General features: G+C 58.3%; 1 long non-coding RNA gene and 13 other non-coding genes across 14 annotated transcripts; all 14 read left to right on the top strand.

Moving 5' to 3' along the window:
- Positions 1–648: 648 nt before the first annotated feature.
- On the top strand, positions 649–730 carry LOC111534459. Its single transcript, XR_002729112.1, has one exon. It is a non-coding gene; the product is annotated as a small nucleolar RNA SNORD115 (small nucleolar RNA).
- A 1611-nt stretch (positions 731–2341) lies between these two features.
- LOC111534454 lies at positions 2342–2423 on the top strand. The gene has a single exon (XR_002729108.1). It is a non-coding gene; the product is annotated as a small nucleolar RNA SNORD115 (small nucleolar RNA).
- Positions 2424–4229: 1806 nt separating this feature from the next.
- On the top strand, positions 4230–4308 carry LOC111534456. Its single transcript, XR_002729110.1, has one exon. It is a non-coding gene; the product is annotated as a small nucleolar RNA SNORD115 (small nucleolar RNA).
- A 1046-nt stretch (positions 4309–5354) lies between these two features.
- LOC111534447 lies at positions 5355–5436 on the top strand. The gene has a single exon (XR_002729102.1). It is a non-coding gene; the product is annotated as a small nucleolar RNA SNORD115 (small nucleolar RNA).
- A 1819-nt stretch (positions 5437–7255) lies between these two features.
- Positions 7256–7337, top strand: LOC111534461. Its single transcript, XR_002729114.1, has one exon. It is a non-coding gene; the product is annotated as a small nucleolar RNA SNORD115 (small nucleolar RNA).
- A 1826-nt stretch (positions 7338–9163) lies between these two features.
- LOC111525185 lies at positions 9164–9245 on the top strand. The gene has a single exon (XR_002726013.1). It is a non-coding gene; the product is annotated as a small nucleolar RNA SNORD115 (small nucleolar RNA).
- Positions 9246–10989: 1744 nt separating this feature from the next.
- On the top strand, positions 10990–11070 carry LOC111525177. Its single transcript, XR_002726005.2, has one exon. It is a non-coding gene; the product is annotated as a small nucleolar RNA SNORD115 (small nucleolar RNA).
- A 1727-nt stretch (positions 11071–12797) lies between these two features.
- On the top strand, positions 12798–12879 carry LOC111525197. The gene has a single exon (XR_002726023.1). It is a non-coding gene; the product is annotated as a small nucleolar RNA SNORD115 (small nucleolar RNA).
- Positions 12880–14666: 1787 nt separating this feature from the next.
- On the top strand, positions 14667–14748 carry LOC111525188. Its single transcript, XR_002726016.1, has one exon. It is a non-coding gene; the product is annotated as a small nucleolar RNA SNORD115 (small nucleolar RNA).
- A 1692-nt stretch (positions 14749–16440) lies between these two features.
- On the top strand, positions 16441–25074 carry LOC111525111. Its single transcript, XR_002725953.1, has 6 exons — positions 16441–16495; positions 16875–16919; positions 19994–20125; positions 21215–21339; positions 21702–21746; positions 24949–25074. It is a non-coding gene; the product is annotated as an uncharacterized LOC111525111 (long non-coding RNA).
- LOC111525165 lies at positions 16551–16632 on the top strand. Its single transcript, XR_002725993.1, has one exon. It is a non-coding gene; the product is annotated as a small nucleolar RNA SNORD115 (small nucleolar RNA).
- Positions 18456–18537, top strand: LOC111525161. The gene has a single exon (XR_002725989.1). It is a non-coding gene; the product is annotated as a small nucleolar RNA SNORD115 (small nucleolar RNA).
- On the top strand, positions 21391–21472 carry LOC111525133. The gene has a single exon (XR_002725962.1). It is a non-coding gene; the product is annotated as a small nucleolar RNA SNORD115 (small nucleolar RNA).
- Positions 23270–23351, top strand: LOC111525189. The gene has a single exon (XR_002726017.1). It is a non-coding gene; the product is annotated as a small nucleolar RNA SNORD115 (small nucleolar RNA).
- Positions 25075–25078: the final 4 nt, after the last annotated feature.

The raw sequence follows: 25078 nt of genomic DNA on the forward strand, positions 1-25078 counted from the left end.
ATTTCTGGTGTGAGCTTATGGAGGGTGCATGAATGTATGCATTCCATGCCCAGGAGCAGGCTATGTGACTGCCAGGTCTGCAGTGGCGCATGGCATCCAGGCCAGCCTTCTTGGTTTGCCGTGAGCTGGTTGGTGGCCCTGGCCCTGCCCAGTGGTCCCACTGAGGCCCATAGTTGTGGGGGGCAGCTGGCGTGGGCAGTGGAGGTGCTCCAGGGTCCTACAGTAGGGTGCAGCCTAGGCGTCTTACTGGAATCCCATGATCCATCTGCCCTGTTCTTTCAGGGTTCAGTGGCAGGGAGGGCCAAGGGTTCCTCACGTGCGTGACCGTCACTGTTTTACATGGATCTCATCTCATGAGTCCATGGAGGGAGAGCGTGTGTGAGCTAGCACCCCCTGCCCACTTTCCCCTATGGAGGCGTGAAGCCCTGTTTGGACACCTGTCCCTCACCCCTCCAGATGGTGACCCTGGAGGAAGAATTGCACTGGGCCTGCTGGCCCTGACACAGTGTCCCTCAGCCGGGTGCTCAGCCCCTGATAAGCTGAAGCTCTGGCCCTTCCTGGTGCCCTGGTCTCCTGCACAGAGCTCTGGTGAGCCCGTCTGGGTCCCAATGGATGCATGCATGGGTTGAGGGGTTGGTGCCCTGGGTTGGGTCAATGATGAGAACCTTATATTGTTCTGAAGAGAGGTGATGACTTAAAAATCATGCTCAATAGGATTACGCTGAGGCCCAGCCTAGGTGAGAATTTTGGAAGAGGATGCTGGGATTTCTAGGTCCCTGTCAGGGGCACTGTATTTTGGACTAGAGAAATCCAGGCCCTGAACGGCATCTTGGGGGAGCTCTACCCTGTCTCTGCGTTTCTACATGAGGCAGCCGAGGCTCTCTCTGTAGGCTTGGTGTTGGCTCTCCGGTTCCCTGGGGTAGGGCACCTTGCTGGGTCCTTCCTGAGCCCCTGTTCTCTTCTTGTGTCTTCTGTATTTCAGTGAGCTCTTCAGCCCAGGTGAGTCCCCTGACATTGATGCGCATAGGTGAGTGCATTCTGCTGACAACATGGGCCATGAGCCAGGCCACATGGTGTCACTGAGGGTCAGCCCTTGGGAAAGAAGGGTTTCCTCATGGAGCCGACTGAATCCCTACTGGGGAGGGGTGGTTTCTCCAGGAGGCTGGCTTCCTTGGGAATCAGACCCAAGACAATGCCTTTCCTGAAGCCTTACAGGGATGACAGTGGTCTAGGCAGGAAAGGGTCCCCTTATTCCCATGTGGGGCAGTTCCCAGTTGAGACTTGGTATGCAGGTCTGGCCTCAAGGACGGCCCAGGCCACATGGCAGGTGTCACAGGTGCTCTGGGGTGCCCCAGGGGTCACACGAGAGCTCTCTTTCCCTGGAGAGGTGCTCGACTGGGCTTCAGAGATTCAAGGATTGCATCCCAACCCATGGCCCTAACGTGGGTTCAGGCCACAGAGATTCAAGGATTGCATCCCAACCCATGGCCCTAACGTGGCTGGAAGAGTGGATCCTGAGGTCTGAAGACCCACTGTCGATGGTCCTGTCCTGGGAATTTGCCTTCTGAGCCATGGGGTCACCTCCAGGGTGGTGGGGTCTTGGGGCTAAGGAAAGAGAGGACACTATGTAGCCCATGGTTGCCCGAGGGTGGCCTGACTCTGTTTAGTACATTTACAGGACATGGATGGGGACCCGCCAGAGAAAGCATGTGGCCCTGGGACTGCAGGCTTTGATTTCAGGTGTGGCTTGCAAATAGCACCTAGGCAGGTGCCCAGCACACCCTGGGGCAGGCTATGCATCTTCCACGTCCACAGTGGCACATAGCTTCTGGGCCACTCCCCTCGGCTGGCCATGAGCTGGTTGGTTCCCCGTGCCCTGTGTTCCCGGAGTGGCTCTGGGATTGTGTGGGGCAGACAGCTTGGGCAGTGGAGATGCTATCAAGGCCATCAGTAGGGTGCAGTCTGGGCATCTTGCCTGAGCCCAGACCTACCTACCCTGTTTTCTCAGGGTTTGGTGATGGGGAGGGCCAAGGGCTCCCCATGTACATGATAGGTCAGTGTTCCCCATGGACCCCATCACATGGGTATACCTTACCCCTTCCCCACATGGAAGGATGAGGCCTTGTTTGGACACATGTCCTCTTCCTGTCCCCCCAAATGGTGAGCCTGGAGGAAGACTTGCGTTCGGCCCAGTGGACCCAGGCCAGTGGCCATCAGCCAGGTGCCCACCGTGGTGTGCTGAAGCTTGGGACCTACCTGTCGTCCTGGTTTCCTACAGAGCTGTGGTAAGCACATCTGGGTCCCGCTGGATGCATGCATGGCGAAGGGGGTGCCCTGGTTTGGGTCGATGATGAGAACCTTATATTATCCTGAAGAGAGGTGATGACTTAAAATTCATGCTCAATAGGATTACACTGAGGCTCACCCTAGGTGAGAATTTGGAAGAGGATGCTGGGATCCCGAAGTCCCCAGTAGGGGACTTTATTTATTAGTTTTGGGCTGGAGCCCTGGAGGCCCTGAAGGGCATCTGGGGGGCCCAACCCTGTCTCTACACTCCTCCGTGAGGCAGCCCAGGCTCCCTGTGCGGGCTTGCTGTTGGTGGTCCAGTTCCGTGGGGTGGGGCACATGGAAGCTCCTCCTTGAGCCCCACTTCTCCACTTGTGTCTTTCAGTGAGGTCTTCAACCCAGGCAGGGCACCCTGGCATTTACCGGCATAGGTGAGTGGATCCTGCTGCCATCATGGGCCACGGGCCAGGCCAGGTGGAGTCATTGAGGGTCAGCCTTTGGGACAGGAGGGTTTCCTCAGGGAGCGAACCTGAATCCCCACCGGGGAGGGATGGGTTGGTCCTCCAGGAGGGTGGCTTCCTAGGAAATCGGACCCAAGGGGGTTGCCTTCCCTGGAGCCCTGCAGGGATGATGGTGGTCCAGGCAGGAGAGGGTTCCTTCAGTCTTACATAGTAGCTCCCAGATGAGTCTAGGCGTTCGAGTCTGGCCTCGAGGACTGCCCAGGCCACCTGAGGGGCCAATAGGGGCTCTGGGATGCCGTGGGGGTCACACAGGAGCTCTCCATTCATGGAGAAAGGTGGGTAATAGGGCCCATGGAGTTGAGCTGTAGAGATTTAAGGATTGTGCCCAATGCATGGCCATGAATGGGACAGACCCTGTTGAGTAATGAGCCTCATCGAGCCTTGAAGGGGGGCGGTGCTGTTTCCCTAGGTTTGGGTCAAGACTGAGCTCCGGCCGGCGCCTGGTGGTGCTGAGATCTGGCCATGGACTCGCCGGCTTTGGGCCAAGGGGTAAGCCTGCTCCCCCTGGAGGTACCCCCTTCCCTGTGGCTGGAAGTCCCCGCTTCCCCGTGGCTGGAAATCCCCCCTTCCCCAGTGGGCAAGTGTCGGGAATGGTTGCCTGGAGGTTGGAAGGCCTGCTGTCGAGGGTCTTGTCCTTGGAATATGCGGCCCATGCTGCTTCTGAGTCATGAGGTCACCTCCAGGGTAGCGGATCTTGGGCCCAAGGACAGGAGAAGATGCTGTGTGTCCCCTGGTTAGCTGATTGTAGCCCTGCTCTGTGTTCAGGAGGTGTGTGGGGCATGGATGCGGACCCACCAGAGAAACCATGTGGCCCTGGGACCTCAGGTTGCTATTTCCAGTATGAGCTGGGAAAGGGCATCTGGGTGCGTGCCCACCATGCACAGGGATAGGCTATGTGACTGCCAGGTCTGCAGTGGCATCTGACATCCAGGCCAGCCTCCTTGGTTTGCTGTGAACTGGTTGGTGGCCCTGGCCTGTGCCTAGTAGTCCTGGCGTGACCCTGGGGTTGTGTGGGGGAGCCAGCAGGGTCCCACTGACCCACCTGCCCTGTCCTTCCAGGGTTCTGTGGCTAAGAGCACTAGGTGCCCTGTGTCCATGATGGGCCAGTGTTCCGCATGCATCCCATCACATGGGTCCATGGAGGGCGAGTGTGCTTGAACTGCCACACCCCACTTTCTGCTCACATGGAGGAGTGAGGTTGTATTTGGACAACTGTCCTACTCTTGTTCTCCCAGATCGTGACCCCAGAGGAAGAATTGTTTTGGGCCCAATGGCCCTGGGCCAGTGTCCGTCAGCCCAGTGTCCAGCCCGTGGTGTACTGAAGCTCAGGCCCTTCCTGGTGCCCTAGTCTCCTGCACTGAACTTGGTGAGCCCATTTGGGTACTGCTGGATGCAGCGGTGGGGAGGGAGGTGCCATGGGTTAGGTCGATGATGAGAACCTTACATTGTCCTGAAGAGAGATAATGACTTAAAAATGCTCAAAAGGATTATGCTGAGGCCCGGCCTAGGTTAGAATTTTGGAAGAGGATGCTGGGCTCCCAAGGTCCCCAGGAGGGCCCCTGTATTTTTGGCTGGAGACCTGGAGGCCCTGAAGGCTATCTGGGGGGTGCCTAACCCTGTCCCTATACTCCTCTGTGAGGCAGCCCAGGATCTCTGTGCGGGCTTGGTGTTGGCACTCTGGTTTTCTGGGGGCGAGTCAGGTTGGTGGCTCTTTCGTGAATCCTTATTCTCCCCTTGATTCTTTCAGTGAGCTCTTCTGCTCAGTTGGGTCCCCTGGCATTGACCAGCATAGGTGAGTGGATCCTGCTGGGTTCATGGGCCATGAGGCAGACACATGGGGTCACTGAGGGTCAGCCTTTGGGACAGGAGGGTTTCCTCAGGGAGCCGACCTGAATCCCCACCATGGAGGGATGGGTTGGTCCTCCAGAACAGTGGCTTCCTGAGGAATCTGACACCAGGAGGACACCTTCGCTGAAGCCCTGCAGGGGGGATGGTGGTCCAGGCTGGAAAGGGTTCCTTCAGTCTCATGCAGGGCAGCTCCCTGCTGACATGAGGTCTGACCTTGAGGACTGCCCAGGCCACATAAGCAGGACAACAGGGGCTCCAGGGTGCCATGGGGATTGTGTGGGGGGCTCTCCATCCCCGGAGAGAGGTGGGCAATCAGGCCCTTGGGGTCAGGCTCCTAGGGTTCAAAGGCGGGGAGAGCCAAGGGTTCCCTGGGTCCATTACCGTCAATGTTTCACATGGATCCCATCACATGGGTCCATGGAGGGACAGCATGTGTGAGCAGGCACCCCTTGCTCCCTTTCCCACATGGAGATGTGAGGCCCTGTTTGGACACCTGACCCCTGTCCCTGCAGATAGTGAACCTGGAGGAAGACTCTTCCTGGGTCCCCTGGCCCCAAGCCAGTGTCCATCAGCCAGATGCCAGACCCCAGTGTGCTGAAACTCATGCCCTTCCTGGTGCCCTGGTCTCCTGAACTGAGCTATGGTGAGAACATCCAGGTCCCACTAGATGCATGCGTGGGGAGGAATGTGCCCTGGGTTGGGTCAATGATGAGAACCTTATATTGTCCTGAAGAAAGGTGATGACTTAAAAATCATGCTCAATAGGATTACGCTGAGGCCCAGCCTAGGTGAGAATTTTGGAAGAGGACACTGGGAATCAATGAGGTCCCTGGCAGGGCCACTGTATTTTGGGCTGGAGACCTGGAAGCCCTGAAGGGTACCTCGTTGGGGGCCCAACTCTGTCTTCTCTCCTCCGTGAGGCAGCCCAAGCTCCCTGTGAGGGCTTGGTGTCAGCGCTCTGCTTTCCTGGAGGTGGGGCATTTTGGCTGCTCCTTCCTGAGCCCCTGTTCTCCCCTGTGTCTTTCAGTGAGCTCTTTCACCCAGCAGACTCCCTGGCATTGACCAGAATAGGTGAGTGGCTCCTGCTTGGGTCATGTGCCATGAGCCAGGCCATAGGATTGCCGAGGGTCAGCATTTGAGCCACGAGGGTTTCCTCAGGAGCCGACCTGAATCCCCACCACCTGGGATGGGTTCTCCCAGAGGGCAGCTTCCTTGTGAATCTGACCCAAGTAGGATGCCTTCTCTGAAGCCCTGCAGGGGTGACAGTTGTCCAGGCAAGAAAGGGTTCCCTCAGCCCCACGCGGGGCAGCACCCAGCCGAGACTCAGTGCTTGGGTTAGGCCCCTAGGATGGCCAGGCCCCTTGAGGGGGGTCACAAGGGCTCCAGGGCACCACAGGGGCCTCGCGGGGTCTCTCCGAACCTGGAGAGTGGTATGCGATTTGGCCCATGGGGTCGGGCCCCAGATTCAAGGATCACACCACACCCATGGCCCTGAAGGGAACCGACCCTGTTAAGCAATGGGGCGTCCCAGGGGTGCCTCTTTGAACCAAGTATGGGGTGGCACTGTTTTCCTGAGGTTGGGTCAATACTAGCTCTGGCCAGTGCCTGTTGGTGGTGCAGTCCAGCCCTGAAATTCATGGGCACTGGGCCCAGGGTGCAGCCTGTGTCCCGCTGGGGATTCACCCCTTCCTTGTGGGCGAGTGGCGGGAAGGGTATCCTCCTGAGGTGGGAAGGCCAGCTGTGGAAGGACCTGTCCCGGAAATTTGCCATCCAGTCTGCTTCTGAGCCATGGGGTCGCCTCCAGGGTTGGCAGGGTCTTGGGCCCAAGGAAAGGAGAGGACACCATGTTTCCCTGAACTGGCCGAGTGTGGCCCTGCTCTGCATGTGGAGGTGTTGTGTGGGGCATGGATAGGGACCCGCCAGAGAAAACACGTGGCCCTCAGGCCCAAGGCTGTAATTTCTCAGTGCACCCTTGGAGACGGTCCTGGACCCCCTCCATTCCCAGGGGCAGACTGCGCAACTGTCAGGTCAGCTGTGGCACGTGGCATCTGGGCCAGTCTACTTGGTTGGCCATAAGCTGTTGGTGGCCCTGGTCCTCTCCCAGGGTTTGGGTGCAGCCCTGGGGTCATGTGGGACAGCCAGCTTGGTCAGTGGAGGTGCTCTGGTGGCCTGCAGTAGGGTGCAGCCTGGGTGTCTTGCCTGAGCCCAGTGACCTACCTGCCATGTCCTCACAGGTTTCCCTGGCAGGGAGGGCCAAGGGTCCTCTGTGTCTGTGACACATCAGTGTTTCCCATGGATCCCATCAAATGGGTCCACGGAGGGAGAGCATGTGTGAACTGGCACCCCTCCACCCTCTTCCCTGCATGGAGGCATGAGCCCCTGGTTGGACATATGTCCTCCTCCTGTCCCCCCAGATGGTGGCCCTGGAGGAGGACTTGTATTGGGACCACTGGCCCCACGTCAGTGTCTGTCAGCCAGGTGTGCAGCCCTTGGTGTGTTGAAGCTCAGGCCCTTCCTGGTGCTCCGGTCTCCTGCACTGAGCTTGGTGAGCCTATCCAGGTCCTGCTGGATGCATGTGCGGGAAGGGGGTGCCCTGGGTTGGGTCGATGATGAGAACCTTATATTGTCCTGAAGAGAGGTGATGACTTAAAAATCATGCTCAATAGGATTACGCTGAGGCCCAGCCTAGGTGAGAATTTTGGAAGAGTATGGTGGGATCCCAAGATCCCCAGCCAGGCCACTGTATTTTGGGCTGGAGTCACTGAGGCCCTGGGCATCTCAGGGGTGCCCAAATCTGTCTCTGCGCCTGTCCATGAGGCAACCCACTTTCCCTGTGCAGGCTTGGTGTCGACCCTCCCGCTCTCGGTGGATGGGGCATATTGGCGGCTTCTCCCTGAGTACCTGTTCTCCCCTGTGTCTTTCAGTGAGCTCTTCTGCCCAGGTGGTCCCCCTGGCCTTGAGGGGCATAGGTGAGTATGTCCTGCTGGCATCGTGGTCCATGAGCCAAGGTGCGTAGGGTTGCTGAAAGTCACCCTTTAGACCATGTAGGTTTCCTCTGGAGCTGACCTGAATCCCCACTGGGGAGGGCTGGTTTCTCCAGGAGGGCGTCTTCCATAGAAACTGGTCCCAAGAAGGACTCCTTCCCTGAAGCTGTGCAGGGGTGACAGTGGTCCAGGCAGGAAAGGGTTCCTTCAAACCAATGCAGTGCAGCTCCTAGCTGAGACTCAGTGCACGGGTCAGGGCTTGAGGACTCCCAGGCAACATGAGGGGATCCATAGGATCTCCGGAGGCCACGGGTGTTAAGCAGGAACTCTCCATCCTTGAGGCTTGCTGGGGGCGGTGGAACAGTGGCAGGGTGTGGGTGATCAAGTTTATGGAGTCAGGCCGTGAAGATTCAAGAATCAGGCCCCACCCATGTCCCTGATGGGACCAACCCTGTTGAGCAATGGGTTATCCCAGTGGTGCTTCCTTAAGCCTGGTGTGGGCAGCGTGGCTTCAATGGGGTTGGGTCAAGGCTGAGCTCTGGCCTGCACCTGGTGGTTGGCCCTGGGAATTGTGGGCTTTGGGCCAAGGGTGCCTGCTGCTGGAGGTCATCCTACCCAGAGGGGGCGTGGCCGGAAGGGTGGCAGGCATCCTGTGGTGGAAGGCCCACTGTTGAGGGTCCTGTCCCAGCAAATTGCTGTCCAGGTTGCTTCTGAGCCATGGGTTTACCTCCAGGGAGGTGGGATCTTGAGCCCAAGGAAAGGAGAGGACATCATGTGTCCCCTGAATGGCCGAGAGTAGGGAGAATGTTTGGGGGGTATGTGGTGCATGCATGGGGACCCACCAGAGAAGGCACATGGCCCTGAGGCCCCAGGATGCGATTTCTAGCATTTTTATAGAGGGTGCCTGAGGGGGCACCCTCCATGCCCCGGTGCAGGCTATGTGACTGCCAGGTCTGCAGCAGTTCGTGGTATCCGGGCTAGCCTCCTTGATTGCTTATGAGCTGGTTGATAGCCCTGGCCTGTGCCAAGGGGTCCTGGTGCGGTCCTGGGGTTGTTCAGGGAGCCAGCATGGGCAGTGGAGGTGCTCTTAGGGCCTGTAGTAGGGCACAGCCCAGATGTTCTTGCTTGAGCGCAGTGAACTTCCTGCCCTGTCCTTCCAGGGTTCAGTAGCAGGGAGGGCCCCATGTCCTCCCTGCTACTGGTCACTGGAAGTGGGTCAGTGTTCTGCATGGATTCCGTCACATGGGTACATGGAAGGAGAGCATGTGTGAGCCAGCACTGCCTGCTCTCTTCCCTGCGTGGCAGGGTGAGGCCCTGTTTGGACCCATCCTCCATCTGTCTCACCAGATGGTGAGCCCAGGGGAAGACCCCCTGGCTCTGGGCCAGTGTCCGTCAGCCAGATCCCCAGCCCCTGGTGTGCTGAAGCTCAGGACCTTCCTGGTGCCCTGGTCTCCTGCACTGAGCTGTGGTGAGCCCATCCGGGTCCTGCTGGATGCATGAGTGGGGAGGCGGGTGCACTGGGTTGGGTCAATGATGAGAACCTTATATTGTCCTGAAGAGAGGTGATGACTTAAAAATCATGCTCAATAGGATTACGCTGAGGCCCAGCCTAGGTGAGAATTTTGGAAGAGGATGCTGGGATCCCAAGGTCACAGGCAGGACTACCGTATTTTGGACTAGAGACCTCACGGCCCTGAAGGGCATCTTGAGAGGATCCAACCCTGTCTCTGCGCTCCTCTGTGAGGCAGCCCTGGCTCCCTGTGTGGGCTTGGTGTTGGTGCTCTGGTTCCTGGATGGGGCATGTGGGCGGCTCCTTCCTGAGCCCCCGTTCTCCCCTGTGTCTTTCAGTGAGCTCTTCAGCCCAGGTGGGCCCCCTGACATTGACTGGCATAGGTGAGTGGATCCTGATTGGGTCATGGGTCATGAGCGATGCAGAGTGGGTTCACCATGCGTCTGCCTTCGGGTCACGAGAATTTCCTAAAAGTGTGGACCTGAATTCCCACCAGGGATGAGTTCTCCAGAAGGGCCACTTCCTTGGGAATCGTACCCAAGAAGGATACCTATCCTGAAGCCCAGCAGGGGTCATGGTGGTCCAGGCAGGAAAGAGTTCATTCAACCCCATGCAGGGCAGCTCCCATCTGAGACTCGGTGCGTCAGTCAGGTCTCGAGGACTGCCCAGGACACATGAGGTGGCTACAGAGGCTCTGGGGCACTACGGGGGTTCTGGGGAGAGGGGTAGGCAATCGGGTCCATAGGGATCATGCCATGCAGTTTCAAGGACACCGATGACCCTGAATGAGACTCACCCTGTTGAGCAATGGGCCATCCCAATGGCGCCTCCTTGAGTCTGGTGGTGGGTGGTGCTGTTTCCCTGGGGCTAGGTCAAGGCTGAGCTCTGGCCAGTACCTGTGGTGCTGCAGGCTGGCCCTGGAACTCATGGGCTTTGGGCCATGGGGACAGCTTGGGTCATGCTTGGGGTCACCCCTTCCCGGAGGTTGAATGGCCGGAGTGGTGGCTTCCTAAGGTGGGAAGTCCCACTGTTGAGCAACCTGTCCTGGGAATTTGCCACCCAGGCTGCTTCAGAGCCATGGGGTCACCTCCAGGGTGGCAGCCTCTTGGGCCCAAGGAAGGGGGAGCACACCATGTGTCCCTGGATTGGTTGAGTGTGGCCTGACTCTGTGTTTGGGAGGTATGCAGGGCATGGATGGGGACCCATCAGAGAAAGTACATAGCCCTGGAGCCCCAGGCTGTGATTTCCAGTGTGTGCTTGGAGAGGGGCAGGGGCAGGCTCTCGACTGCCAAGTCTGCAGCAGTGTGTGGCATCCAGGCCAGCCTCCTGGTTGGCCATGTGCTGGTTGGTGGCCCTGGCCTGTGCCCAGTGGTCTCAGGGTGGACCTGGCATTGTGCAGGGCAGCCAGCAGAGCAGTGGAGGTGCTCTCGGGACCTGCAGTAGGGTGCAGCCTGGACTTTTTGCATGAGACCAGTGACCCGCCTACCTTGTCTTTCCGGGGTTGGGTGGCTGGGAGGGCCAAGGGTGGTCTGTGTCCGTCTTCGTGATGCATCAGTGCCCTGCACGGATCCTATCACATGGATATCCCCTACCCACCTTCCCCACATGGAGGCATGAGGCCCTATTTGGACATGTGTCCTCCTCCTGTCCTAGATGGTGAGCTCAGAGGAAGACTTGCATTGGGCCCAATGGACCTGGGCCAGTGTCTGTCAACCAGGTGCCCAGCTCCTGATGTGCTGAAGCTCAGCCCCTTCCTGGAGCCCTGGTCTCCCACCCTGAGCTGTGGTGAGCCCGTCTGGGTCCCACTGGATGCATGCACGGGAGGGGGGTGCCCTCGGTTGAGTCAATGATGAGAACCTTATATTGTCTGAAGAGAGGTGATGACTTAAAAATCATGCTCAATAGGATTACGCTGAGGCCCAACCTAGGGGAGAATTTTGGAAGAGGACGCTGGGATCCTGAGGTCCCTGGCAGGGCCACTGTATTTTGGGTTGGAGACCTCAAGGTCCTGAAGGGCATCTTGGTGGCCTCCAGCCCTGTCTCTGCACTCCTCTGTGAGGTTGCCCAGGCTCACGGAGTTTGGTGTCAGTGTCCCATTCCCCAGGGGTGGGGCAGGTTGGTGGCTCCTCCCTGAGTTCCCCTTCTCCCTTGTGTCTTTCAGTGACATCTGCCCAGGTGGCCCCCTGGCCTTGACCAGCATAGGCGAGTGGAACCTGCTGGTGTCATGGGCCATGAGCCAGGCTGCATGGGGATGCCAGGTCAGCCTTCGGGACAGGAGGGTTTCCTCGGGGAGCTTTCCACTGGGGAAGGATGGGTTCTCCCAGAGGGCCACTTTCTTTCTAATCGGACCCATGGAGGACATTTTCTCTGAAGACCTGTAGAAGTGGTGATGTTTCAAGCAGCAAAGGGTTTTTACAGCTCCTGCAGGGCAGACAGCTCCCAGATGAGATTCCGTGCATGAGTCAGGCCTCGAGAACTGCCCAGGCCACATGCGGGGTGCCACACAGGCTGTGAGGCACCACAGGGGTCATGCAGGAGCTCTCGGTCTTCAGGCTTGTGGTGGGGGTAGTGACTGAGTGATCAGGCCCACAGCGTCAGGCCACGGTGTTTCAAGCATCGCTCCCACCCATGGCCCTGAATGGGACGGATGCTGTTAAGCAATGAGCCATCCCAGTGGCTCCACATTGAACCTCAGTGTTTCAGTGGGGATGGGTCAATGTTGAGCTCTGGCCAGCAGCTGATGGTACTGCAGGCTGGCCCAGGGACTTGTGGGCTTTGGGCCAGGTCAGCAGCTCGAGTTCTGCTGGGGGTCACATCTTTCCTGAGTTCCAGTGTCAGGATGCGTGGCCTCCTTAGGTGGGAAGGCCTGCTGTGGTGGGACCTGTCCCAGGAGTTTGCTGCCCAGGCTGCTTCTAAGCCATGGTTTCACCTCCAGGTGGTGGGGTCTTGGGCCCAAGGAGCAGAGAAGACACCATGTGGCCCCCGATTGGTCGAGTATGGCCTTGCTCTGAGTTTGGGAGGTGTGTAGGGCATGGATGGGGACCCACCAAAGAAAGCATGGGCCTGTGGGGCCCCAGGCTGCAATTTCCAATGCACACTTGGAGAGGGCACCTGGTGGGGCGCCCACCATGCCCAAGGGCAGGCTATGCAACTACCAGCTCTGCAGCAGTGCCTGGTATTAGGACCAGCCTCCTTTGTGGGCCGTGAGCTGGTTGGTGGCCGTATCCCGTGTCCAGTGGTCTCTGTGCAGCCCTGAGGTCATGTGGAGCAGCCGGTGTGGGGAGTGGAGGTTATCTTGAGGCATGCAGTAGGCACAGCCCAGGCGTCTTGCCCGAGCCCAGTGACCTCCCTGCCCTGTCCTTCCAGGGTTAGGTAGCAGGGAGGCCCAAGGGTACCTTGTGTCCATGGCAGGTCAGTATTTCACATGAATCCCATCACATGGGCCCTCCTGTTGTCTCCCCAGATGGTGAGCCCGGAGGAAGACTTGCATTTGGCCTGCTGTGCCCGGGCCAGAGGCTATCAGCCAGGTGCCCAAGTCCTGTTGCACAAAGCTTGGGCCCTTCCTGGTGCCCTGGTCTCCTTCATGGAGCTGGTGAGCCCATCCAGGTTCTTCTGGATGTATGCATGGGGAGTGGGGTGCACTGGGTTGGGTCAATGATGAGAACCTTATATTGTCCTGAAGAGAGGTGATGACTTAAAAATCATGCTCAATAGGATTACGCTGAGGCCCAGCCTAGGTGACAATTTTGGAAGTGGACACTGGGAATCACGAGGTCCCTGACAGGGTCACTCTATTTTGGGCTGGAGACCTGGAGACCCTCAAGGGCCTCTCATGGGGACCCAGCCCTGTCTCTGTGCTCCTCCATGAAGCACAGCAGGCTCCCTGTGTGGTCTTGGTGTTGGCACACCTGTTTCCTGAGGGCAGGGTACATTGGTGGCTGTTCCCTGAGTCCTCATTCTCACCTTGTGTCTTTCAGTGAACTCATCAGCTCAGAAGGGTCCCTTGGCCTTGACTAGCATAGGTGAGTGCATCCTGCTGCCGTCATGGGCCATGAGTCAGGCCGCATGGGGTCACCGAGGGTCAGTCTTTAGGACAGGAGGGTTTCCTCAGGGAACCAACCTGTATTTCCACTGGGGAGAGACAGTTTCTCCAGGAGGGCAGCTTCCTTGGGAATTGTTCCCGAGACGTTGCTTTCCTGAAGCCCTGCAGGGATGGCAGTGGTCCAGGCAGGCCCTTTATCCCCGTGCAGAGGAGCTCCTAGCTGAGACTCGGTGCATGTGTTGGCTTCGAGGACTGCCCAGGCCACATGACGGAGGCCACAGGGCCTCCGAGCCACCACGGGGGCCATGAAAGAGCTCTCTTTCCCCAGACAGGGGTGTTTGAATGAGCCCCTGGGGTTGGGCCATGGAGATTCAAGGATTGCACCCCAACCGTGGCTCAAAATGGGACTGTTGAGCTGTGGACCATCCCATGGCGCCTCTTTGAGCTTGGTTGGGAGCAGTGCTATTTCCCTGGGTTTGGGTCAAGGCTGAGCTCTGGCCAGTGCCTGGTGGGGCTGTGGGCCAGACCTGGGACTCACGGGCTTTAGGCCAAGTCGACAGCCTGTGTCCTGCTGGAGGTCACCCCTTCCCCATGAGTGAGTGGCTGGAAGAGTGGAATGTGTGGTGGGAAGGCCTGCTGTTGATGGTCCCGTCCCAGGAATTTGCTGCCCAGGCTTTTTCTGTGCCATGGGGTCATGTCCAGGGAGGCAGGGTCTTGGGCCTAAGGAAAGGAAAGGACACCATGTGGCCCAGGATTGGCCAAGGGTGGCTTGGCTCTGTGTTTGGGACATGTGTGGGGCATTGATGGGGACCCACCAGAGAAAGCACATGGCCCTGGGACTCCAGGCTGCGATTTCAGGTGTGACTTGGAGAGAGCACCCGGGCAGGTGCCCACCACGCCCAGGGGCAGGCTATGCAACTTCCATGTCCTCAGCAGCAAATGGCTTCTGGGCCAGCCTCCTCGGTTGGCCGTGAGCATGTCGGTGACCCTGTCCCACGCTCGGTGGTCCTGGGGTAGACCTGGCTGGTGCAAAGGAGAAGCCAGAGGGCGCACTAGAGGTGCCCTCAAGGTCTGCAATAGCATGAAGACCAGGGATCTTGCCCAATCCCAGTGATCCACCTGCCCTGTTTTTTCAGGGTTTGATGATGGGAAGGGCCGAGGGTGCCCTGTATCCATGACAGGTCGGTGTTCCACATGGATCCCATCAAATGGGTATCCCTTACCCCGTTCCCCACCTGGAGGTGTGAGGCCCTGTTCAGACACATGTCCTCCTCCTGTCCATCCAGATGGTGAGCCTGAAGGAAGACTTACATCAGGACCAATGGACCCTGGCAAGCGTCCATCAGCCAGGTGCTCAGCTCCCAGTTCGCTGAAGCTCAGGCCCTTCCTGGTGCCCTGATCTCCTGCACTGACCTGTGGTGAGCACATCTGGGTCCTGCTGGATGCATGTGTGGGGAAGGGGGGTGCCCTGGGTTGGGTCAATGATGAGAACCCTATATTGTGTTGAAGAGAGGTGATGACTTAAAATTACCATGCTCAATGATTACGCTGAGGCCCAACCTAGGTGAGAAATTTGGAGGAGGATGCTGGGATCCCAAGATTTCCGGCAGGGCGACTGTATTTTGGGCTGGAGCCCTGGAGGCCCTGAAGGGTATCTGAAGGAGGCCCAACTCTGTCTCTGCGCTCCTCCGTGAGGCAGCCCAGGCTCCCTGTGCGGGCTTGGTGTTGGCCCTTCTGTTCCCCAGGGACATGGCACGTGGGTGGCTCCTCCCTGAGCCCTAGTTCTTCTCCCCTTGTGTCTTTCAGTGAACTCTTCTGCCAAGGGGTGGCCTCCTGGCATTGACCAACATAGGTGAGTGGATCCTGCTGGTGTCATGGTCCATGAGCCAGGCTGCTTGGGGTTGCTGAGGGTCAGACTTCGGGCCATGAGGGTTTCCTCAGGGAGCCGACCCTAATTCCCACTAGGGAGGCATAGTTTCTCCAGGAGGGCAGCTTCCTCCTTGGGAATCTTACCCAAGGAGGATGCCTTCCCTGAAGCCCTGCAGGGGTGATGATGGTCCAGATAGCAAAGGGTTCCTTCAGCCCCATGCAGGACATCACCCAGTTGAGACTTGGTGTGCGGATCAGGTCTTGAGGACTGCCCAGGTCACATGAGGGGGGCCAGAAGGACTCCGGGTTGCCACGGGTATCACATGGGAGCTCTTGGTTCCCAGGCATGTTCCTGGGGGGTGGTGACCGGGTCGGGCCACAGAGGTTCAAGGATGTCATCCCCCCTGTGGCCCTGAATGGGGCTGATCCTGTTGAACAATGGGCCATCCCAGTGGCACATATTGACCCTGGTCAGGGGTGGTACAGTTTCAATGGGGTTGGTCAAGGTTGAGATCTGGCTGGCTCCTGGTGGTGCTTCAGGCCAGTCCTGTGACCCGTGGGCTTGGGCTGAGGGGGCAGCCTGTATCCCATGGGGGTCACCTGTTCTCCATGGTTGAGTGGTGGTAACAGTGGCATTCTGAGGTGGGAAGGTCCACTGTCTAGGGTCTTGTACCGGGAATTTGCCACCCCGGCTTCTGAGACATGGGGTCACCTCCAGGTTTGCCGGATCTTGGGCCCAAGGAAACGAGAAGATACCATATGGCCCTTGATTGACCGAGTGTGGCCCGGCTCTCTGTTTGGGAGGTGTGTGGGTTATGGATGGGGTCCCACCAGTGAAAGCACGTGGCCCGGGTCCCCAGGCTGTGATTTTCAGTGCGCACTTGGGAAGGGCTCCTCAGTGGGTGCCCACCACACCCAGAGGCAGGCTATGTGACTGCCAGGTTTGCAATGGTGCATGGCTTCCAGGCTACCCTCCTTGGTTGGCCAGGAGCGGGCTGGTGGCCGTGGCACATGCCCAGTGGTCACAGGGCAACCCTGAGATCATGCAGGGGAGCTGGCGGGGCCAGTGGAGGTGTTCTCCCGACCAGAAGTAGGGTGCAGCCCAGGTGTCTGGCCCGAACCCAGTGACCAGCCTGCCCTACTTTTTCAGTGTTTGGTGATGGGAAGGGCCAAGGGTGCCCTGCATCCACGACCAGTCAGTGTTCCACATGGAACCCATTACAGGGATATCCCTTACCCACATACCCCCTCACATGGAGATGTGAGGCCCTATTTGGACACATGTCCCTCTCCTGTCCCCCCAGATGGTAAGCCTGGAGGAAGACTTGCATTGGGCCCAATGGCCCTGGACCAGTGTCTGTCAACCAGTTCCCAGTCCCAGGTGCACTGAAGCTCAGGCCTCTCCTGGTGCCCTGGTCTCCTGCACTGAGCTGTGGTGAGCATATCCTGGTCCTGCTGGATGCAAGTGCGGGGAGGGGTTGTCCTAGGTTGGGTCAATGATGAGAACCTTATAATGTTCTGAAGAGAGGTGATGACTTAAAAATCATGCTCAATAGGATTACGCTGAGGCCCAGCCTAGGTGAGAATTTTGGAAGAGGACATTTGGATCCCAAAGTCCCCAGCAGGGCCCTTGTATTTTAGGCTGGAGACTTCAAGGCTCTGAAGGGCATCTGGAGGTGGCTCAGCCTGTCTCTGCTCTCCTCTATGAGGCAGCCCAGGCTCCCTCTGTGGGCTTGCTGTGGCACTCCGGTTCCCTGGGCCAGGAAACATTGGTGGCTCCTCCCTGAGCCCCTGTTCTCCCCTATGTCTTTCAGTGAGCTCTTCTGCCCAGGCAGGCCCCCTGGCATTGACCAGCATAGGTGAGTGGATCCTGCTGGGGTCATGGGTCATGAGCCAGGCCACATGAGTCCCCGAGGGTCAGTGTTATGGCCATAAGGGTTTTTTCTCAGGAAGCCAACCTGAGTTCCCACCGGGGAGGCATAGGTTCTCCAGGAGGGTGGCATTTTGGGGAATCAAAGCCAAGGGGGACACTTTCCCTGAAGCCCTGCAGGGGTGATGGTGGTCCAGGCAGGAAAGGGTTTTTTTCAGCCCCACACAGGGCAGCTCCTAGCTGAGACTCGGTGCTTGGGTTAGACCTCGGGGATTGCCCAGGCCACGTGAGGGGGACTGAGAGCCTCCGAGGCGCCACAGGGGTCACATGGGAGCTCTCGGTGCCTGGCATCAGGTGCACACATGGGCCTCTTGGGTTTGGTCATGGAGATTCAAGGATCTCACCCACCATGGCCCTAAATGGGATGGTCCCTGTTGAGCAATGGGCCATCCCAGTGGGTCTCCTGGAGCCTGGTTGGGGGGTGCTGTTTTTTCCCTGGGGTTGGGTGAAAGCGGAGTTCTGACTGGCACCTGATGGTGCTGCAGGTCAGCACTGGGACTCATGGGCGTTGGGCCAAGGGGGAGCCTGCATCCCAGTGGGGGAGTCACCCTTTTTCCAACATCAAGTGTCTGGAAGGGTAGCCTCCTGAGGTGGGAAGGCCTGCTGTCAAGGGCCGTGTCCCAGGAATTTGTCGCTCAAGCTTCTTCTGAGCTTTGGGGTCACATCCGGGGTGGCGGGGTCTTGGGCCCAAGCAAAAGAGAGAGCACCATGTGTCTCCCGATTGACCAAGTGTGGCTGTCTGTGTGTGTGGGAGGTGTATGGAGTATGGATGGGGACCCACCAGAGAAAGCACGTTGGCATTGCAGCCTCAGGCTGTGATTTCTGGTGCATGCTTGGAGAGGGTGCCTGGACAAGTGTGCCATGCCCAGCGGCAGGCTTTGCAACTGCCAGGTTTTCAGGAGGGTGTGACATCTGGGCCAGCCTCCTTGGTTGGCTGTGACCTGGCTGGTGGCCCAGGTCTGTGCCCAGTGGCCCCAGAGCAGCCCTCGGGTCATGCAGGGGAGCCATTTTGAACAGTGGAGGTGCTCTGGGGGCCTGTAGTATGGTGCAGCCTAGGGTTTTTGCTCAAGCCCAGTGACCCATCTGCCCTTTCCTTTTTAGGTTCGGTGGAAGGGAGGGCCACATACTTAACAGTGCACCACATACTTAACAAGTCAGTATTTCACATTGAACTCATCACATGTGTCCATGGAGGGCGAGCAAGGGTGAGCTGGCACCCCTAACCCCCTTCCCCACATGGAGGTCAGTTTGGACACAAGTCTTCCTCCTGTCTCCCCAGATGGTGACCTCAGAAGGAAACTTGTGTTGGGACCGCCGTCCCTGGGCCAATGTCAGTCAGCCAGGTACCCACCCCCAGTATGCTGAAGCTTGGACCCTTCCTGGTACTCTTGGCTCCTGCACTGAGCTGTGGTCAGCCCATCTGGGTCCTGCTGCATGCATGCGCAAGGAGGGGATACCCTGGGTTGGGTCAATGATGAGAACCTTAAATTGTCCTGAAGAGAGGTGATGACTTAAAAATCATGCTCAATAGGATTACGCTGAGGCCCAGCCTAGGTGAGAAATTTGGAAGAGGACGCTGGGATTCTGAGGTCCCTGACAGAGCAAATGTATTTTGGGCTGGAGACCTTGAGGCCCTAAATGGCATCTGGTGGACCCAACCCTGTCTCTGTGCTCCTCCGTGAGACAGCCCAGGCTCCCTGCACTGGCTTGGTATCTGGGCTCCAGGTTCCCGGGTGCGGGGCACATTGGAGGCTCCTTCCTGAGCCCTCACTCTCCCCTGTGTCTTTCAGTGAGCTCCTCTGTCCAAGTGGTCCCCCCAGCCTTGAGCAGCATAGGTGAGTACATCCTGTTTTGGTCATGGGCCATGAGTGATGCAGCATGGGGTCCCCGACATTCAGCCTTCGGGCCACTAGGGTTTTCTCAGGCTGCCAACCTACTCCCCACGAGGGAGGGATGGTTTCTCCAGGAGGGCTGCTTCCTTTGGAATCTGACCCAAGGAGCACATCTTTCCTGAAGCCCTGCAGGGGTGACAGTGGTCCAGGCAGGAAAGGGTTCCTTCAGCCCAATGTAGGGCAGCTCCCAACTGAAACTTGATGGCCAGGTCAGGCCTGGAGTACTGCCCAAGGCACATGGGGAGGTGGGGCACAGGGGATGCAGTGCACCCTGGAGGTCACACTGGAGTTCTCTCTCCCTGGAGAGGGGTGAGTGACTGGGTCCACACGGTCAGGCTGTGGAGATTCAAGGAATGCTCCACACCCATGGCCTTGAATGGGACCAACCCTGTTGAGCAATGGGCCATCTTAGTGGCACCTCCTTGAGCCTGGTGGGGAATGGCACTGTTTCAATGAGGTTGGGTCAAGGCTGAGCTCTGGCTGGCACCCGGTGGTGCTGCAGGCTGGCTCTGAGACTTGGGGGCTTTGGGTCAAGGGAGCAGGGGTCATCTCAGGGTGACAAGGTCTTGAGCCCAAGGAAAGGAGATGACACCATCTGGTTCCTGATTGCCTGAGTGTGACTGGGCTCTGTGTGGCAGAGTTGGGCAGGGCATGGATGGGTACCCACCAGAGAAAGCATGTGGTCCCTAGGCTTGGAGAGGGCACCAGGGCTCGTGCCCACCATGCTCAGGTGCTGGCTCTGGGACAGCCAGATCTGTAGTGGCTGTTGGCATCTGGGGCAACCACCTAGGTTGGCCAGGAGCTGGTTGACGGCCCTGTCCTGTGCCCTGTGTCCCCAGTATGGTCGTGGGGTCATGTGTGGGAACCGGCCTGAGCAGTGGAGGTGCTCTTGGGGCCTGCAGTAGAGTGCAGCCCAGGCACCTTGCCCAAGCCAGGTGACATGCTTGTCCTGTCTTTCCAGGGTTTCATGACAGGGAGGGCCAAGGGTACCCAGTATCCGTATTGGGTCAGTGTTCAGTATGGATCCCATCATATGGGTTTCCCTTAACCCCTTCCCTGCATTGATGTGTGAGGCCCTTATTGGGCACATGTCCTCCTCCTGTCTCTCCAGATGGTGAGCCTGGAGGAAGACTTGTGTTGGACACGCAGGCTGAGGGCCAGTGTCTGTCAGCCAGGTGCTCAGCCCCCAGTGGGCTAAAACTCTGACCATTCCTGGCACCCTGCTCTCCTGCACTGTGCTGTGGTGAGCACATCTGGGTTCCACTGGTTGTTTGTGCAGGGAGGGGGTTCCCTAGGTTGGGTCAATGGTGAGAACAGGGCCACATAAGGGGGACCAGAGGAGCTACGGGGTGCCATGCTGTAACAAGGGAGCTCTTGGTCCCTGGAGTATGGTGTGTGAATGGGCCCATGGGGTTGGGTAGCAGAGATTCAAGGATCCCACCCTACCCATGGCCCTGAATGCGACCATCCCTGTTGAACAACGGGCCATCCCAGTGGGTCTCCTGGAGCCTGGTGGGGGGTCGGTTGTTTCCCTGCAGTTGGGTCAAGGTTGGCTCTGGCTGGCACCTGGTGGTGCTGCAGGTCAGCCCTGGGACTCATGGGCTTTGGGCCAAGGGGCAGCCCGCATCCCGCTGGGGGCCACCCAAGTGTGAAAGATGGCCTCCTGAGTTGGGAAGGCCCACTACTGAGGCACCTGTACTGGGAATTTGTTGCTCAGGCTGCATGGGAGTCATGGTATTACCTCCAGGGTGGTGGGGTCTTGGGACCAAGCAAAGGGGAGGGCACCATGAGTCTCCGGATTGGCTATGTGTGACTGGCTCTGCATCTGGGAGGTATGTGGAGTACAGATGGGGACCCAACAGAGAAAACAAGTGGCCCTGAGGCCCCAGGCTGTCTTTTCTGGTGCCTGCATGGAGAGGGTGCCTGTACGCATACCCCGCATGCCCAGGGGCAGGCTATGCCACTGTCAGGTCTGCAGTGGCGCATGGCATATGAGCCAGCCTCCTTGGTTGGCTGTGACCTGGCTGGCGGCCCGGACCTGTGCCCAGTGGTCCCAGGGCAGCCCCGGGGTCATGCGGAGGAGCCATTTTGGCCAGCGGAAGTGCTCTCAGGTCCTGCAGTCCCGCATACCCTGGCCGTTTTGCCTGAGCCCAGTGACCTACCTGCCTCGTCCTTCATGGGTTTGGTGGCAGGGAGAGACACCTGCGAAGGTGATGAGTCAGTATTTTGCATGGATCTCGTCACATGTGTCCATGGAGGGGGAGCAAGCATGAGCTGGCATCCAACACTCCCTTCTCCACATGGAGGGAGTGTCCTCCACCTGTTCCCCCAGATGGTGAGGCTTCTGTTGGGCTCGCTTTTCCTGGGCCAGTGTCCATCAGCCAGGTGCTTAGCCCTCAGTGCACTGAAGCTCCAGCCCTTCCTGGTGCCCTGGTCTCCTGCACTGCACTGTGGTGAGTACATCCGAGTTCCACTGGATGTTTGTGTGGGGAGGGGGTTCTCTGGGTTGGGTCAATGATGAGAACCTTATATTGTCCTGAAGAGAGGTGATGACTTAAAAATCATGCTCAATAGGATTACGCTGAGGCCCAGCCTAGGGGAGAATTTTGGGAAAGGGTGCTGGGATCCCAAGGTTCCCAACAGGGCCAGTGTATTTTGGACTGGAGACCTGGAGGCTCTGAAGGGCATCTGGAGGTGGTCCAACCTATCTCTGTGCTCTAGGTTCCCTGTGTGGGCTTGGTGTCGGTGCTCCCATTCCCCGGGGGCAGGGAATGTTGGTGGCTCCTTCCTGAGTCCCTATTTTCGCCTTTGTCTTTCAGTGAGCTCTTTCACCTAGGAGGGCCACTTGGCATTGACTGGCATAGGTGAGTGGGTCCTGCTGGTGTTATAGATCATGAGCCAGACCATGTGGGGTCCCCGAGGATCAGCCTTTGGGCCACAAGGGTTTTCTCAGAGAGCAGACCTGAATTTCCACCGGAAATGGAAGTATTCTCCTGGAAGGCAGCCTTTTTGGAATCAGACCCAAGGAGGACACTTTCTCTGAAGCCCTGAAGGGGTGATGGTGGTCCAGGCAGGAAAGGGTTCCTTCTGCCCAAGGCAGGACAGTGCCCAGTTGAGACTTGGTGCTGTGGTAGGGTCTTGAGGACTGCCCAGGCTACATGAGGGGGGCCAGAGGGGCTACGGGGCACCACGGGGATAATGGAGGGCTCTTGGTCCCCAGAATGTGGTGCGTGAATGGACCCATGGTGCTGAGTTGTGGAGATTCAAGGATTGTGTCCCACCTATGGCCCTGAATGCGACTGTCCCTGTTTAGCAATGGGCCATCTCAGTGGGTCTCCTGGAGGCTGATGGGGGGCAGAGTTGTTTCCCTGTGAGTGGGTTAAGGTGGAGCTCTGGCCGGCACCTGGTAGTGCTGCAGGTCAGCCCTGGGACTCGTGGGCTTTTGGCCAAGGGACAACCTGCATCCCCCGGGGATCATCCTATCTCCGAGGTCAAGTGTCATGATGGGTGGCCTCCTGAAGTGGGAAAGCTTGCTGTCAAGGAAACTATCCTAGGATTTTCTGCTCAGGCTGCTTCTAAGCCATGGCGTCACCTCCAGGGTGATGGGGTCTTGGGAACAAGCAAAGGAGAGGGCACCATGTTGCTCCGGATTGGGCAAGTGTGGCCCAGCTCTGTGTGTGTGAGGTGGAGAGAGCATAGATGGTGACCCACCAGAGAAAGCATGTGACCCTGCAGCTCTAGGTTGTGGTTTCCATGCACACTTGGAGATGGCATCTTGATGTGTGCCCAACATGCCCAGGGGCAGACTATGTGATAGCCAGGTCTGCAGCGGTGTGTGGCATCTGGGCCAGCCACCTTGGTTGGCCATGAGCTGCCTCATGGCCCTGGCCCATGCTCACCTGTGCCAGGGAGGCCCTGGGGTCGTGTGGGGAGCCATCTTTGGCAGTGGAGATGGATTCGGGGCCTGCAGTATGACACAACCCGTGCATTTTGCCTGAGCCTAGTGACTTGCCTGCCCTGTTCCTCCAGGGTTTGGTAGCAGGGAGGGCTAAGGGTGCCCTGCGTTGGTGATGAGTCAGTACTTCACATGGATCTCATCGCATGTGTCCATGGAGGGCAAGCAAATGTGAGCTCCCACCCCCTCCTGCCTTCCCCACATGGAGGTCAGTTTGGACACATACCATTCTGCTGTCCCCCAGATGGTGAGACCGAAGAAAGACTTGCATTGGGCCCACTGTTCTTGGGCCAATGTCAGTCATCCAGGTGCCCAGCTCCAAGTGCGCTGAAGCTTGGGCTTTTGCTGACATGCTCAGCTCCTGCACTGAGCCGGGGTGAGCACATCGGGGTCCTGCTAGAAGCATGCGCGGGGAGGGGTGTGCCCTGGGTTAGGCTGATGATGAGAACCTTATATTGTTCTGAAGAAAGGTGATAAATTAAAAATCATGCTCAATAGGATTACACTGAAGCCCAGGATAGGTAAAAATTAGGGAAGACGATGCGGGGATCCAAAGATCTCTAGCAAGGCCACACTTATTTTGCACTGGAGAACTTGAGAACGTAAAGGGCATCTTGTGTGGGCCCAGCGCTGTCTGTGTGCTCCTGGGCTTCAAAGGGAGCCCAGGCTCCCCTTGAAGGCTTGGTGTCCGTGCTCCACTTCCCCGGGGACAGGGCAATTTGGCGGCCCCTTCCTGAACCTTCCTTCTTCCCTGTGTCTTTCAGTGAGCTCTTCTGCCCAGGTGAGGCTCCTGGCTTTGAGCGGCATAGGTCAGTGCATCCTGTTGGGGTCATGGGCCATGAGTGAGGCAGCATGGGGTCATTGAGAATCAGCTTTTGGGCCAACTAGGGTTTTCTCAGGGAGCCAACCAAATACCCACCGGGAGGGATGGCTCCTCCAGGAGGATCGCTTCCTTGGGAATTTGACCCTAGGAGCACGCATTTCCTGAAGCCCTGCAGAGGTAACGGTGGTCCAGACAGGAAAGGGTTCCTTCAGCCCAACAGAGCAGCTCCCAGCTGAAACTCGGTGGGCAGGTCGGGCCTTGAGGACTGCCCAGGCCACATGATGGAGGCCACAGGGGCTCTGGGGTGCCCTGGGGGTCATGCTGGAGTTCTTCCTCCAAGAGGGGTGGGTGATAGGGCTCACCCAGTCAGGCTGCGGAGATTCGAAGAATGCGCCCCACCCACGGCCCCTGAATGGGACCAACCCTGTTGAGCAATGGACCATTTTAGTGGTGCTTCCTTGAGCCTGTTGGGGGTGGCGCTGTTTCAATGCAGTTGGGTCAAGACTGAGCTGTTGCCTGGTGGTGCTGCGGGCCGGCCCTGGGGCTCATGGGCTTTAGGCCCAGGGGGCAGCTCCTGTCCCACTGGGGTAATCCCTTCCTTGAGGTCCAGTGGTGGGAAGAGTGGCCTCCTGAGGTGGGAAGACCTGCTGTCAAGGGGACCTGTCTTGGGAATTTGCCACCTAGGCTGCTTCTGAGCCATGGAGTCACCTATAGGGTGGCAGGGTCTTGAGCCCACAGAAAGGAGAGGACCATGTGGTTCCTGATCGGCTGAGTGTGGCCCGGCTCTGTGTGTGGGAGGTGTGCAGGGCATGGATGGGGCTCATCAGAGAAAGCATGTGGCCCTGGAAGCCCCTGGACTTTGATTTCTGGTGCGTGCTTGGAGTGGGCACCAGGGTGGCCCTACCATGCCTGGGGCCGGCTCTGTGACTGCCAGGTCTGAGTGGCTCTTGGCATCAGGACCAGCCTCCTTGACTCAACCAACCTTGAGTAGGTTGGTTGCCCTGGTCCCAGTGCGACCCTGGGGTTGCTCGGGGGATCTGGCCCGGGCAGCGGAGGTGCTCTTGGGGCCTGCAGTAGGGCACAGGCCAGACCTCTCGCCCGAGCCCAGTAACCCGCTTGCCCTGTCTTTCCAGGGTTTGGTGGCAGGGAGGGCCAAGGGTGCTCACTCCACGTCCGTGTTGGGTCAGTGTTCTGTAAGGATCCCATCACAAGGGTATCCCCTAACCACCTTCTCTGCATTGATACATGAGGCCCTGGTTGGACACATGTCCTCCTCCTTTCCCTACAGATGGTGACCCTAGAGAAAGACTTGGGTTGGGCTCGAAGGCCCCGGGGCCAGTGTCTATCAGCCAGGTGCTCAGCTCCCAGTGCACCGAAACTCCGACCCTTCCTGGTTCCCTGGTCTCTTGCACTGGGCT

The sequence above is a fragment of the Piliocolobus tephrosceles genome, chromosome 6 (assembly GCF_002776525.5).
Source record: "Piliocolobus tephrosceles isolate RC106 chromosome 6, ASM277652v3, whole genome shotgun sequence".
In the NCBI taxonomy this organism is placed as follows: domain Eukaryota; kingdom Metazoa; phylum Chordata; class Mammalia; order Primates; family Cercopithecidae; genus Piliocolobus; species Piliocolobus tephrosceles.